The sequence below is a fragment of the Lepidothrix coronata genome, unplaced genomic scaffold, assembly GCF_001604755.1.
Source record: "Lepidothrix coronata isolate B3197 unplaced genomic scaffold, Lepidothrix_coronata-1.0 Scaffold6, whole genome shotgun sequence".
Taxonomy (NCBI): Eukaryota; Metazoa; Chordata; class Aves; order Passeriformes; family Pipridae; genus Lepidothrix; species Lepidothrix coronata.
The window spans coordinates 1,769,248-1,782,684 of NW_016690186.1; the positions used below are offsets into that span (position 1 = coordinate 1,769,248).

The 13,437-nt window shown below is 37.6% G+C and overlaps 1 long non-coding RNA gene across 5 annotated transcripts in view; it reads right to left on the reverse strand.

Annotated features, from left to right (window-relative positions):
• Positions 1-13,398, reverse strand: part of LOC108506017 — a 39,209-nt gene extending 25,811 nt beyond the window's left edge. For 4 of the 5 annotated variants that reach the window (XR_001877655.1, XR_001877656.1, XR_001877658.1 and 1 more), the window contains exons 1-5: positions 13,141-13,398; positions 10,392-10,544; positions 8,700-9,186; positions 4,323-4,441; positions 684-836 (exon numbers count right to left, since the gene is read on the reverse strand). This is a non-coding gene — a long non-coding RNA (uncharacterized LOC108506017). The remainder of the gene's footprint in view (positions 1-683; positions 837-4,322; positions 4,442-8,699; positions 9,187-10,391; positions 10,545-13,140) is intronic. The other variant, XR_001877654.1, reaches the window with a different exon arrangement.
• Positions 13,399-13,437: the final 39 nt, after the last annotated feature.

Below are 13,437 nucleotides of genomic sequence, written 5' to 3' on the forward strand. Positions count from 1 at the left end.
AAACACAAATCTCTCTGCAGCATTTTAATAAAATTTCCTCAATATTTTGCTGACATAAATAAGGTATTTCATAGAATTTGTTATTAAATATAAATATTTTGACAGATCTAAGAGCTCATTGAAAATTAATAACAATTATGAGTAGTGCAACATAACTCCCCCCTTCCTTTGCTCTAACTAATGAACTGTGTTTCTGAAAGTAATTTTTTACCAAAATCAGAAGAGCTGTCAGCAGAAGGATGACTACATCACTAAGGTCAGAAACTACATAGGATGCAGTAATAAACCCATGTAATGACATCAGCCTTCTCTAAAGGATTTACATTCTGTGACTAGGCAGATGAAAAAGTGAAGATATTTTGGATGTTATTGCACAAACACCATCTTTGGATGTTACTGATCGGTGTGACTATTGTAAAAAAAAGTGTGCTAGAATAACCCTAAGAATATTTAGAGTGTGTTTAAATAATAGCCCGCAAGAAATAAATTTATCAGAGTTAATTTTTTATATATATATATATATATATTTAAAGTTGTTATGGCTTCAGATAAAATGTATGTATTAAGTTGGTTTGAAATTTTGGAAACTGGTTATAGCAGATCAGATTTACACCCTAGCATGCTCAAAAGTTTACATCATGACTCACTAAGATGGCAACATTATTCGAATGCTGGGTCCTTACCTTTATGTTTCCACGTCTTTTCTTTTTTCTGTGAAATGAAGAGTGAAGAGTATATTTCATCCTCTAACTCTAAGTCTTCAGACATTACAGTCCCCTGCAGCTCTGAGTCACAAATCAAGTACTTATTACAGTCTGGACTCTCGGTGCCTACCCCTGCAGGGTAGAAAGTCAGAATAAAGAAAGGTAGTACACTGACTTTATTAATGTCAATGATAGTAAAGATAGCACCAAATGAAAGACCATGAAAAAAGCCTCAGGGTCACCTGACTAGATGAACTTGCAACAGCAGCATACCCACATTACACAAGGAATTGAAGCTACTCTGACAGTCAAGGTCTAAAGGGCCCAAAAGTTGCAAGCAAGAAGTTTCACAGAAATTTTTAAGGATCTGAGATAAAGTTGGATTAAGCAATGTCTAAAGCTGCTTCTGTGTCATAACAGAGAAGAAAAAATCCTAAACCAGAATCCAAGAAAGTATGACATTTGTAAAATTATTCAGAAAAACTCTTAGATATCTATGATGCATCTTCCATTGTGGCTTTCTAAAATCTGTTCCTTGTGAATTATTCCAGCAAATAAGATGCTTCTACTCTCTCCTCTTCACAGTTGATGTTCAGGAAACTACTGTTACTTCTTTTTCTTTTATATACCTAAAAATTAATCTAAAGATTCTGGAAACTTTTGGAAGGCAGAATACTATCATAAAAGATACAAAGAGCAATGCAGTAGCCTTCATCTAATTTTTGTAATGTTAAAAGATGTGTATGAACAAAGTGGAGCGAGATTAAATAGTCTGAGTTGTGTGGGGTGTTTTTGTTTTGCCACTGCACGTACTGTATACCTATTTTTTACATATATATCTATGGAATTTTACCCTTAATACAGATGTATCTGAAGAAACACCATGAACTCAGTTGTATACCAAATAATTTAATTTGTCATACAAGTTTTAGCTAAATGCTTATTTAGGTGCTTATTTACATTCTAGGTAGTGCCTAGTGGCTTCTGTGGCTCCAGAGATTTGAAACTATTTGGATGCTATTCTATTTATAGGTCTTAATCACTAAATTTGTGTTCATTATGGGTTCAGTTTGCTATTATATGCCAAAAATTCAAGTTTATTCAGGTGAAAAAAAGTACATCAAGAAAAAGTATCAGTTACTTTCACAGAATGGGTCAGGTTGGGAGGGACCACTGGAGGTCATCTAGTCCAACCTTTCTGCTCAAACAGGGTTCTCCCTAGCATGTTATGCAGAATTGCATAACATCTGAACATCTCCAGAGGAGGATACTCCACAGCCTCTCTGGGCAACCTGTTCCTTTCTATGCTTTCTCACAAAAAGGAAAGTCCTTGAGCTTCATTTTCTATTCTGCAGCATTCTTTCTAGAGAACAGCAGTGTTCAATCAGCAGAGCTTTGCAATTACCAACTACATGGAAGCCAAAGTGAGATTTAAGTGTAAACTTTGTTCACTGATCTAAGTTGATACTGGCACAATCTAACTATGCACATTTACCTGACACAGCTAGATTTAACTGTGATCTAAAATAAGCTTTGAGTTCTATTTTTTCAATAGGAAATGGTTATGTGAAGCTCTGAAACACCTAAAAATTACCTACAGGTTTTAAAAAAAAAAAGGCAAATAGAAATAAATAGAGGGCATTATCTAATATTAACATGTCATTTCCTATACACTGTATACATTTTTATGAGTGCAGATTCCAATTTATTATATCCCAGAATATGCAAAAAAGCATATCAATTCAGTTAAACACAGTTCATACCTTGGGGGAAGAAAACAAAGTTTATATTATCATTGCATTTTTGCCTGCTTCAGTAGCAGGTTATTAAGTCATACAGAGACAAATTTAGGACATAAAAGCATTGTGTTCTCTTTCTTTAATATAATGAGATAATAATAATGAGATTTTAATTGTTCCAGAATCAGATTCTGCCACTGTTATAATTTATAGCATACTGTTAGCAGAAAACATTTACACTTTTCTAACTCAGAGTCCACTAAACACTTTCTTGCCACTGAAGGGTCAAAATGCACACAAGAAGAAATGCTGTGTATGACTTGTGTGTCAACCCATTGATTTTAGGCTATTATCTTACTTGAGAAGTTGTAGACTTAGCAGAGTAATTTTCACACTCTCATACCATGTTTTTTCAATGTACTTTTTTTTTTCAGGTAGTTGTATGAAAAATTAGATATTGGGTAAAACAGTTAAAGGCAATAACCCCTATGAAACTTGACAGTTTTTTGTTGCCAAATATTTGATTAGCTTTTTTATTTCTTTAGGTTAGTAGAAAATTGAGAACTGCCATGTAATGGTCTGGGTTGGAAGGGAACTTATAGATCATCTAATCCAACTTCCCTGCCATGGGCAGGGACACCTTCCACCAGACCAGGTTGCCCAGGGCCCCATCCAAACTGGCCTTGAACACTTCCAGGGATGGGACATCCACAGCTTCTTTGGGCAGCTTCTTCCAGTATCTCACCATAGTACAATCTTTCACATGATTTAAAGGGTGGAGATTTAGGCACTTACTCAGATATTTTGGAGTGCAAAATGCTCAATCCTGTAGCTGCATGCAAGAACAAGTTGGCTTTAACAAGATCTTCCACTATTAACAATATGCAGTAAGGAGAAAACACTGTTTTTTGGCATTTACTCAAAGCTTAACACAAGCACCAGTCTACTTACTTTGCCTTGTCTTGCACATTAAGATATATGCATTAGGTCAAATAAATGAGAGAGATCACAAACCTATTTCTTATCACAACAGTTAGACAAAGAATTTTTATTAGAGACCAAATGCCTACCTAAGGTCTTCTGAAACTATAAGACGTTTTTTAACTGGGCATACCTTAAACATGACTAATCAGTACAATCTTAATCTGATTATTACACTCTGTACTCCTGTATTCACTGCAAAGTTTGGTCTGCCAAGTTATGTCATTTAAGAGCTCCATTTGGGCTTGATCATTTGAAAAGCTCAGTATCATGGTTGAATGCACCAAGAGGCTGTAGTAGTCCTGGTAAGACTCCACATGAGCCCATGACCTCAGAAGATTCATTTAGCCTCAGGCTGCTCTATCCTATAGGTGTTACCTACAATCCTCATCCCCACATCGCTGCTCTGGCTTGTTGCCTTGCTTTTGCCATATGGTCTCTTCATAAGATCTATTGCTATTACCACCCTGCTCTGCTTTATTCAGCTCAGGTGCAATTGGACTGTGCCCTGGCAATGAGGGCACTGTTCATCCTGTGCTGTGGCTGCTCTCAGCTCCTGGCTCACTTTTAACCTTGCAGTCCTGCTTTTGCTGCTCCCTGGCACTCAGTAGCCATCATGCCTGTCAAAAGTGAATCTCTTTTACAAGTGAGGCACCTGAAAGCATTCAGCATATCATGGAAACAGCTGTGCATGGAGCAGCTCAAGTATACCACTCGCTATTAGCATACTCAGTTACAAGACTTGCCTTCAATATCTTGCTCTTTTTTTCCCACTTCAGCTGCTCTGCTTTTCAGAACTTTTCAAAATGTGCTAGTAATCTTCCAAGATGCACGCGCAAGGGTGCTCTGCCTAGAATGGGGTAAACCAACTCAAACAATGCCCTATTTGCAAACCTACCAGTAGTAAATGAAGAAGGGGTTGTCATGCTGCTTTTGGTGTTGAATACTGCTGAAACCAATCTGGCTCATCAATCCCAAAGTTAGTCATCCTGATAGTGACATGAAGATGTGGTAGACCTGGTGAAGTATACAGATAAAGGAATAAACAAGCAATACTACTAAAAACTTATCTAAAGCTGCTAAGCTGACACAGCTGGCCTGGAGATATATGACTAACAGTACACTACTATAAAAGCCCAGTCCCAAATTTTAACGGTAGTGTCGTCCTGGAGTGTGTTGTACAGAGATTCCTCCCTTGAGTGAGGATGCCCTCAAGGTTACTCCCTGAGGCTAAGCAAAAGAGATTTGCCCACGGTCATTAGCATGGGTAACATCAATCTCTACTTATTAATTGTTTTTCTAGCTTTAATATGATAGTTTTAACTTAACTGCTTCAACATTTTTTCATAGTGTGCTATATTATAATAGTAATATATTGTGTAGTACATAATTCTGATTAAGATCTTTTTATCTAATCATTACCATAATAACGAATATAGGTATATGTTTTTATATATATATATATATATATATATGGTTTGCCATGCTTAATCCTGCAGGATAAAGTTGTATAAAGGTTCAATTACACCTATGTAATCCTTTAGACATAAACTGCTGACAAAGTCTGGGGCTAAGATGGGATCCAGATGCACCCAGGCTCCTCTGAGAAGTAGTTTAGAAAGCAAGGGAGTCCTTTCTGCACCCTGTGACTGAGCAGCAGGAGGGCTTCTTTAATAAACTTTGTCTGAAGCTCCCACTCTGCCCACTACAAAGGGTCTAGCTGTGATTTGTATGAGAATAGCAGATGGCAGAAAACATCTTGCCATTAGTGGTAGTAGAAACAGCTGGAGAAATGGCCAAAGAGAGACTTGTGCGGTCAAAAAGAAAAATGCACATTGTTCCCCATAGCCATAGTCAATGAATTGATTTCCCTGACATGAGTATCTTACCTAGGAAACATCTCAAAGTTTTTATCTTTCTCACCACTACTCCAAGAGCCAGAGGAATAGAACAGGGGTGAATATTCAAGCCATTTAATTTTTTCTGCTATATACTTAAACCTGTGGAGTGCAACCACAGATAAGGGACTCTAGGAAAGCACTCTAATTAATTGGTTGAGAACAGATCTGTTCCAGAGATGTTTTACATCTCTCCTAACAATCTATTTTCATATAACTTACTAAATAATGTGCACCTCAGACACAGTTATGAAGTTTCACTTTTACTGCCCCAGCCATCTGCACATATATCAAAGACTTAATAATAGCCAATTACATCATCCAAAAAGCAAAAACAAGCAAAAAAAAAAAAAGCTGCTAAACCTCTGCCAAATTTGGAGAAAAATATCAATTGTTTTTTTTGGAAAGCATCAGGAGTTTGGAGGAGGCTAAAAGAAAAGATTACATTCTGTTAGAAGACCTTTAAAGAGCAATCTGCATGCTGCATCTTAAGGACAAATCTTGGTAAGCCTTTGGATATAAAGTATTATTTGTCCATTTCTCATAAAAATTACTTAAAATGTAGAATATTATATTATGTGAACTTAAAAAAACACATCAATTTCAATCATTTCTGTAAAAGAAATTGTTTCTTTGTCTTTCTGATAGTCTGTTGATAAAGGATGATTTTATACAGTCCAAAAGAATACCAGGTTAATGTCTCCAACAACTCAATTCTATTAAGAGATTTAAATTCTCTTAGGAAAAAAAATATAGTTAACCTTCTCAATTTGCCACAATATTAAGTTCCTTAGAAACGAAACTACAAGCATTTTTTGACTCATTTACAGCATGCAGATAGCTTGCCTCATCTTTCCTACTTAAAGATAAAAGCCACATGTAAGAAAGAGCATTTAGAAACTACCAGGTATCTAAGTAACAGTTGATCTTAAAAGCCTCTGAAATTATGACATGTAGGCCAGCTGACTATCAGTAACAGGACTAGTAATAGTGTATTATCAGCCCAAATAGAGAACAGAAGCTCTACAAGTTAAATTTTAATACATTATAAATTAAATTACATGTTCTTTCATGTTTGACTAACATAATCAGGCAAAATTGAAGTAAAAACATTTATTGTTTTCAGAATAATTTTTTTGCTACTATTTAAAATACAAAATAGAGCAACTTCCTTTCAACATGACTCATTCAAGGGAAGCTCATAGACTGTCTTCAAACTAGTAATCATGGTTGCATATAATTTTTCTTGGTTCGAAGGACTATGTTCCTTATAAAAAAAGAACATTATAAATTTAGAAAAACACCCTACTGATTTAAGAAAAGGTTGACATAAAGAGTCTGTTGTTGACTCACTGTCAGCTACATCTAAAGACAAATCAACATATTTCCATGGAGAATGTCTCGTGCTTGCAGTTTACAATCGATGAGGAGGACAGAAGTGATAAGTAGAACACTTTCTACTTACATATTAATTTTGTACCCTAATATACATCTAAGAGAATTTACAAATGGTCAAAAGCAAAAATACTGAAGGAAGACACTTCTTTTCCCATCACAGGCCATGGAGAAAAAAAAGAAACCTAAATGTCAGACACTTGTCTTAGTATCAAATTCTAAACAATTTAATATTTGATTGTGTGACTAGATTTTATAGTATGTCAACCATTATATAGATGTGCTCAGTTTGTTATATGTACAAACAATATTTGGTTATAAACTTAGCAGTGACTACAGGCCACTAGAATCTTTCTGTTGCTACAACCTCAGGCTTGTTCGTAACAGAAGAAAAAAACACGAAGGCACACGCAGGAATTTGGAAAAGTAATCAGAAGAAGGCCAAACAGCTGATCATGAGAGACACATCCTTAGGATCAATGTCTATGGCCACAGATGCCATTTAATTTCATTGTTCATTTCATTCACTTATTTGCATCTTTAAGTTAAAATCTGGGTTTCTTTGTTTTGTTTTTTTTTTTCTTAGTATGTGTTTTCAGTGTTTTAAAAACTGAACTGAGGACAGCTTATGTTCTGACAACTAAAATACTAGCTTTGTGCCATGCTTTGTCCACAGCCAGGAGCACTCCCAACAACTGCTCCAGGGGTGCTGAGAGTTCTAACACCACTCTAGCAGAGGATTTTATGGCAAGAGGAAAAAGCCTCATGCACTCTCCTAACCAGATGTATGCAGGCATATCAGCTTTGGTGATTACAACTTCTATTCCTGCTTACTCCAGGCATCAAAAGATGTTTTTGCTACTATTGTATCACATTTCTTTTAATAAAATTGATAAAAGTTGTGACCGCTTAAATGGGGCAATGAGAGGTGGGATGCACAGATAGATTACAGGAATCTCAAATAAATGTATGTAATTCAAACCCCAACACATTTTATTTGGAGCTGATTTGATGTGCTTCGGAGGAGCACACTGTGATTGCGATGCACACCTTGTGTAACACTGTTCAATTACTTAATGCAAGTCATGTTTGCGAAGACTGTATTTCAAAATCTATAGCAATGAAAATCCCTAGTCCTAAAAACTCCAAATGCCTTAGTGAGGTTACAATAAACAACTGCCTCTCTGAAGGGGGCTACAGTGGGCTGATCTAAAAGAAAAAGTGGCAAGTAAGTCTTAAAGACCAGCAAGAATACTCTATGAAGTAATCTGGGATATAGACAAAGCCTGTAGTAAATGATGATTTACTCCTTTTAAAGATGCTTTTTTATCAGTCAACCAGCTCTGGAGCTTTTGGAAACATTATTTGGATTCAAAGTTTGATTAATGTACAGCTACTTTTATCTAAGACATCTATGCTGGGTTTGTTTATCCAAATTGCAGATTAACAAGGTTGAAGATGCAGAAACACTACAGCTTGCATATGTAGATCTTACCAGTCTCAGAGGTGAAATCTTCAAGTCTCACCTGTCAAAGCCAATTTTGCACCATGCAAATGTAGCTAAACTACTTCTACAGCCAGGCCACACGAGAAAGAAGTGCAGCTGCAGAGCTGCGTAGCCAGTTTCAGAGGTCCACATCAACAGCCTACAGAGCCAGGCTGATGTTTCACTACCCACTGGGACTGGAGGTTACAATCCAACATGTGACTGTGCAGTCAGACTAGTTAGTCCTTTACAGCTTAACTACAAGTGGATTCATTCTGTATGTGCAACTGAAAGGACTCAGCTTGGGTTTGGAACTCTGTGAGGTATAATCCAGTTCCCTTCTTAACATAAAGCTTTGGAAATGGCATGATGACTGCTGGATACAGATGAGAGCCACAGAAGGTACACTCAAATATCTGGGAGTAAAGAATGTAAAAATAAAACATTTTAAAAATGACAGATATGCCAAACATTAAGGACAAAACAGAAATTTTACCTTAGCTTTATGGATCTGGTTATCTATTTATATTTCCATGGCTTTTTGATTATAACATATTCCACATTTGTTCATCTCTCTTTCACTGCTGTATTGGAAGATTTTTTTACATGGGCTTTCTGGACTACATGCAGACACAACACTACATCCTGCTTTTATTTTTTTTTATTTGATTTCCTGGCCTTCAGAAAGCATCAGTTTAAAAACTCAGGCAGAAGTAACATCCAGCAAAGAAGATTCTGATTCTTTAGACCTCAGGGCCACCATCTTCTTATTTTTTCTCAAGCTGACTGAATCTCTAAATAAATAGATACTAGTATGACAAATGTGGTTGAAGAAGTCAAGTGACATTCAAAACACGTCTTCAGATGTTTGTCAGCAGGGAAAATGAATGGCAGGTAACCCACAGAACAATAAATATCCATAGTTAAAACAGCTACATTAGAATTTGTTTCTGTGCCTTTGCACACAGCGTCTTTTCATTCACCTAAAAAATAAAAGTCAAAGCAAAAAGGGAAAGACAGAATGAAAAACTGCCAGAAAAATCTGGTTTCATCTACTACAGAAAAAAAGTAGAATCAGAAAATGGTCACTGCTTCAAAATAACAGTGAGTTATGAGATTTAAGCTTTCTTAAATTAAGAAAATGGCATATAGCTCTAAAAATAAATGTTAAAGAAAAATACTTGTTTCGTACATTTTCTGTAGCATTTGAAAATATTTGAAAACAGTTACTCAATACTATAGAAAGTAAAGTTGAAACTGACTCAAATCAAAGCACCCTAAATGCAATGATATGTAAATGGTTTTCATTAACTAAGGAGACGTGCAAAAAATGTAAGCAGTGCAAATGACACATTAGTTGTTAGCTTTATACTAACAGGATTGCATTCAAGGAATGTAACTTGCGCCACTCTGCTCTTAAGCTACTGCCATTATTAGGAAGGCCAATATGCTGTTTTAGTCTAAAGAACAATTTTTTGTACATAAATAAGAAATTAAATATACATAACTACTCAATATATATGACATGATCTTTATTTGAAATAGTTATTATAAATTGCTATGCATATCTAATTTTCTGCTCATTAGGGTAACAGGTAAGTCCAAATACTTAACCTTAATGACCTCAATAGCAAATTTCAAATTTATCTAAAAAATGGCAGTCTTGAGTGCTTTTCTTACTAGACATCTGAATGTTATGACCTTTCCTAGGAGCAGAGAGTGAAGACATGCTGGAGTCAGTTCAGACTTTCCTTATTTGAATTATGATGAAAAAATAATAAAGTATCGGGACAAAATACTGAAAAAGTAAATTATGCTTAAATTTGCAGAGACAATAAAACAACCCAAACTTGCAGAGAGTGATTAAGATTTGGGGGCACTTTAGCCTACACAGCCCATTGTTTTATGAGGATGAAGGAATGCTCCCTGTGCTTCAGTTAAGAGACAGGTTCCATTATTTCATTTCATTCAGTTAAGAAGTGGGAAACACGGGTTTTGAACTTAGTCGGTTTATACAGAGCTTAGATGGGCCTGTCACATAATACTTAAACTTTTTTTGAGAATATTAACTTACATTTAAATGAAAACAAAGGTTTCCCAAATGATGCACATCTCGAATTTAAAATAATGTGACAATATTTTTCACATGAAGATGCAGAAGTTACATACTGCATCAGAAAATACATACCTTACTTTTGTTTTGACAATGGATGACAGGAGTTAGAGCAGATTTGGAGAACTGTACATGCTTGAATAGAGTTTTCTGCTAGACCTGAGAAGCTTCTTCTCAGCTCTGAAGAGAGATGGCAGAATGATCTTCCTAACTGGACATCCATGTCTACTGCAAATAGAAAAAAAAAAGGTATCAGTTCAAGCATAACATGGTAATTTACAGAGAGAAAAAAAGCTATCTGAAAAATTATCTTAAAATTGAATGAGGAAAATATGGCCATATATGTCTGTCCTGAGTAAATACTGATTAAGCACAAATCTTGTCTGACAGGTAATGAGTATGTGTTGGTCAGGCACAAGAATATTTAGGATGTGATGGAAAGAGAAGGAATGAAAAACAGGAAACCCCCATACATACAATACACAGGGAATTATACACACTTATTATATCTAACTAAGAATTCTTAATAGAAAAAAATCAGTACTCAAGCCAGCAAAAGTTATTCAAGTTTACTATCTGAGGGCAAGGCATATTTCAATGTAAAAATGGAATTTGTTTATTCTTCCCCTACTCCTCTCATTCAAGGGGCCATCAGTAAGAGTGGCAATTTGAAAAACTACTTGAATTCCTTAGTCCAACTAACAAAAGACAATGCTTTCTCAGTCATAGCCTAACAGAAACTCCCCCTTATGTTGCCAATTATCTCCACCTCAGTTGTTGCCATCTACAACCATTGTGTGCTACAGGTATTAACTAATTCCTTCCCCAAACAGAATCATACTCGCTCCTGGCCTCTTACCAGCTATGCTTTCGTGTCCTTCATTTCTCAGGACTTTTATTTAGAAATCCTGTTCCACCAGTACTTAAACTTTGGCTAAAGCTCAAAACTTTATGCCTCTCAACTGTATTTCACAAGACACTCAATGCTTACACCATTCCAGAGTAAATTATTATTATAAATGTCACCAAGTTATCTAAATTACTGTATTAGTTTAACATCCACTCTAGATCTTCAGGTTTTCACATCCAGTAGCCTGAAATCCTTAAACACTACACCTTTTGCCTGATCATTCAGTGAATACAAACTTACTACTCCACAAGTGTGAATATCATCCCTTTTTTGATAGTGACCGCAGGTGTTTCTCATTCCTTTCCTCAATAAAAACAGATTAGCCAAGCTGCTACAAGTCCTGACACCTGTGCAATTTCTAATTCTTCCAAACATCAGCAGAGCCTACTTTCCACACTGACTCCCCAAATCTCTAATCATTCCTCCAGGCCAAATTCATGAGATGATGCCTGAGAAACCTCAGCTGAGATCAGGGCTCAGGATGACCCAACACTCTTCATCACTTTGGGCTTCTCTAGCCTGTACTAGGGCCCCACGCGGCCTCGACTTCCACTTACTCCCCTTCTATTCCATTCCACAGTATTTCTTCCTTTCCCAAATTCATAGAATATCCCAAGTCGGAAGGGACCCAAAAGGATCATCAAAGTCCCACCTCCTAGGCCTTCACAGGACCACCTCAAGAATCACACTTTGGGCTTGAGAGCATTATCCAAACACTTCTTGAACTCTGTCAGGCTTGGTGCCGTAATCACTCCCCTGCGGAGCCTGTTCCAGTTCCCAACAAACCTCTAAGTGAAGAACCTTTCCCAAATATCCAACTTAAGCCTTCCAGTGACACAGCTTCATGACATTCCCTTGGGTCCTTCACTCATTGTCAAATACCTCCAAAATTGTCAGGAATAAAAGAACCCTCTAACACCATCTTTTCAGTGTTAGAAAACAAGGTGTTACTTTATTTGCACCACTGGGTGTGCATGTGGCCAAGACAAATCCTGTGTCCATACAGATAACAACACATTACCCTTTCACCTATTTATACATTCTTAACAAAGAAAGAAATTACTGTTGTTTCCAAATTACATTAATTAGTATTCTATCCACTACTGGTTATCAATCTCGCTTTGCTTATGCTATTTAGTTTTTTTAGTATCTTTTTCCTCCGGTAGGAATTTTCTGCCACAAATACTGAGCCTTTGTTAGTCTTGTTATCTGCTGATTTCTGCGAATGGTCCTTGTTTCCAGATGTCCATCTTCAACAATACATCTTTCTCTCATGGGCTTTGTTCATTGAAGCATATCAAGGTTAACATTAAGAAAATGTACAATTTTAGTACTTTTCCCAAGCTACGTCTCACAAAAGTTGCTTATGACAGTCTTTTGATATAGGTTGGCTAAAAGTAATTTAAGACTTAACACGCAACCTATGATTAATTAAAACAACTAATTAAAATGTTTAATTGAAAGCATTACAAAATATTAGAAAAGTTGTATCATTTCCAACAGAGAGATCAGTGCTGGCCCCTCCACTTCCCATGGGAAGATGCAGACTGCTGTGAGGTGTCCCCTCGGTCTCCACTTCTCCCGGCTGAACAAACCAAGTGACCTCAGCTAGTCATGCGGCTTCCCCGTCTAGACCCTTCACCACCTTTATAACCCTCCTTTGGACATTTTCTAACATTTCTAGCAATTCCTCTGAGCTTTTCCTGTGATCTCTTCTGCCTTCGTGTAGTTTTTCAAACAATCTTTCAGAGCATCGGCAACAACAAAGCCCAAGTCCCTCCCTCTCGGTACGGGGGAGGGAACTTTCCACCGCTCCCTGCGAGCGACCCTACAAACTGGACCCTGCAGAGACACCGCATCAGGTCACCCGAGAAAGGCGAGAGCGGAGCTGTTTCGGGCGGGCACTGGGGGCACCTTGCGCATGTTGTTCAATCCGGGCCTCCGGCGCAGCCGCACGTCCCCTGCCGCCGCTCCGCCCCCCGCGGCTCGGCCCTCCCGCACCACAGCACGGTGTTTTCCATCCTCAGCCGCCCACGGGAGACAAGTGGGCGGCGGCGACACGGGATTCGGCAGGGATTTTCAGGGACTTCCAGGGCTGCCCAGCCCGGCGGGGGGTGTCGGGAGGCAGCGGCCGTGCCAGGCCCCGCCGCGCGCGCACGAGGCTCCCCCGTGCCCTCGGGGCGGCCGGTGACGAGCTCCCCGAGCCCTGGC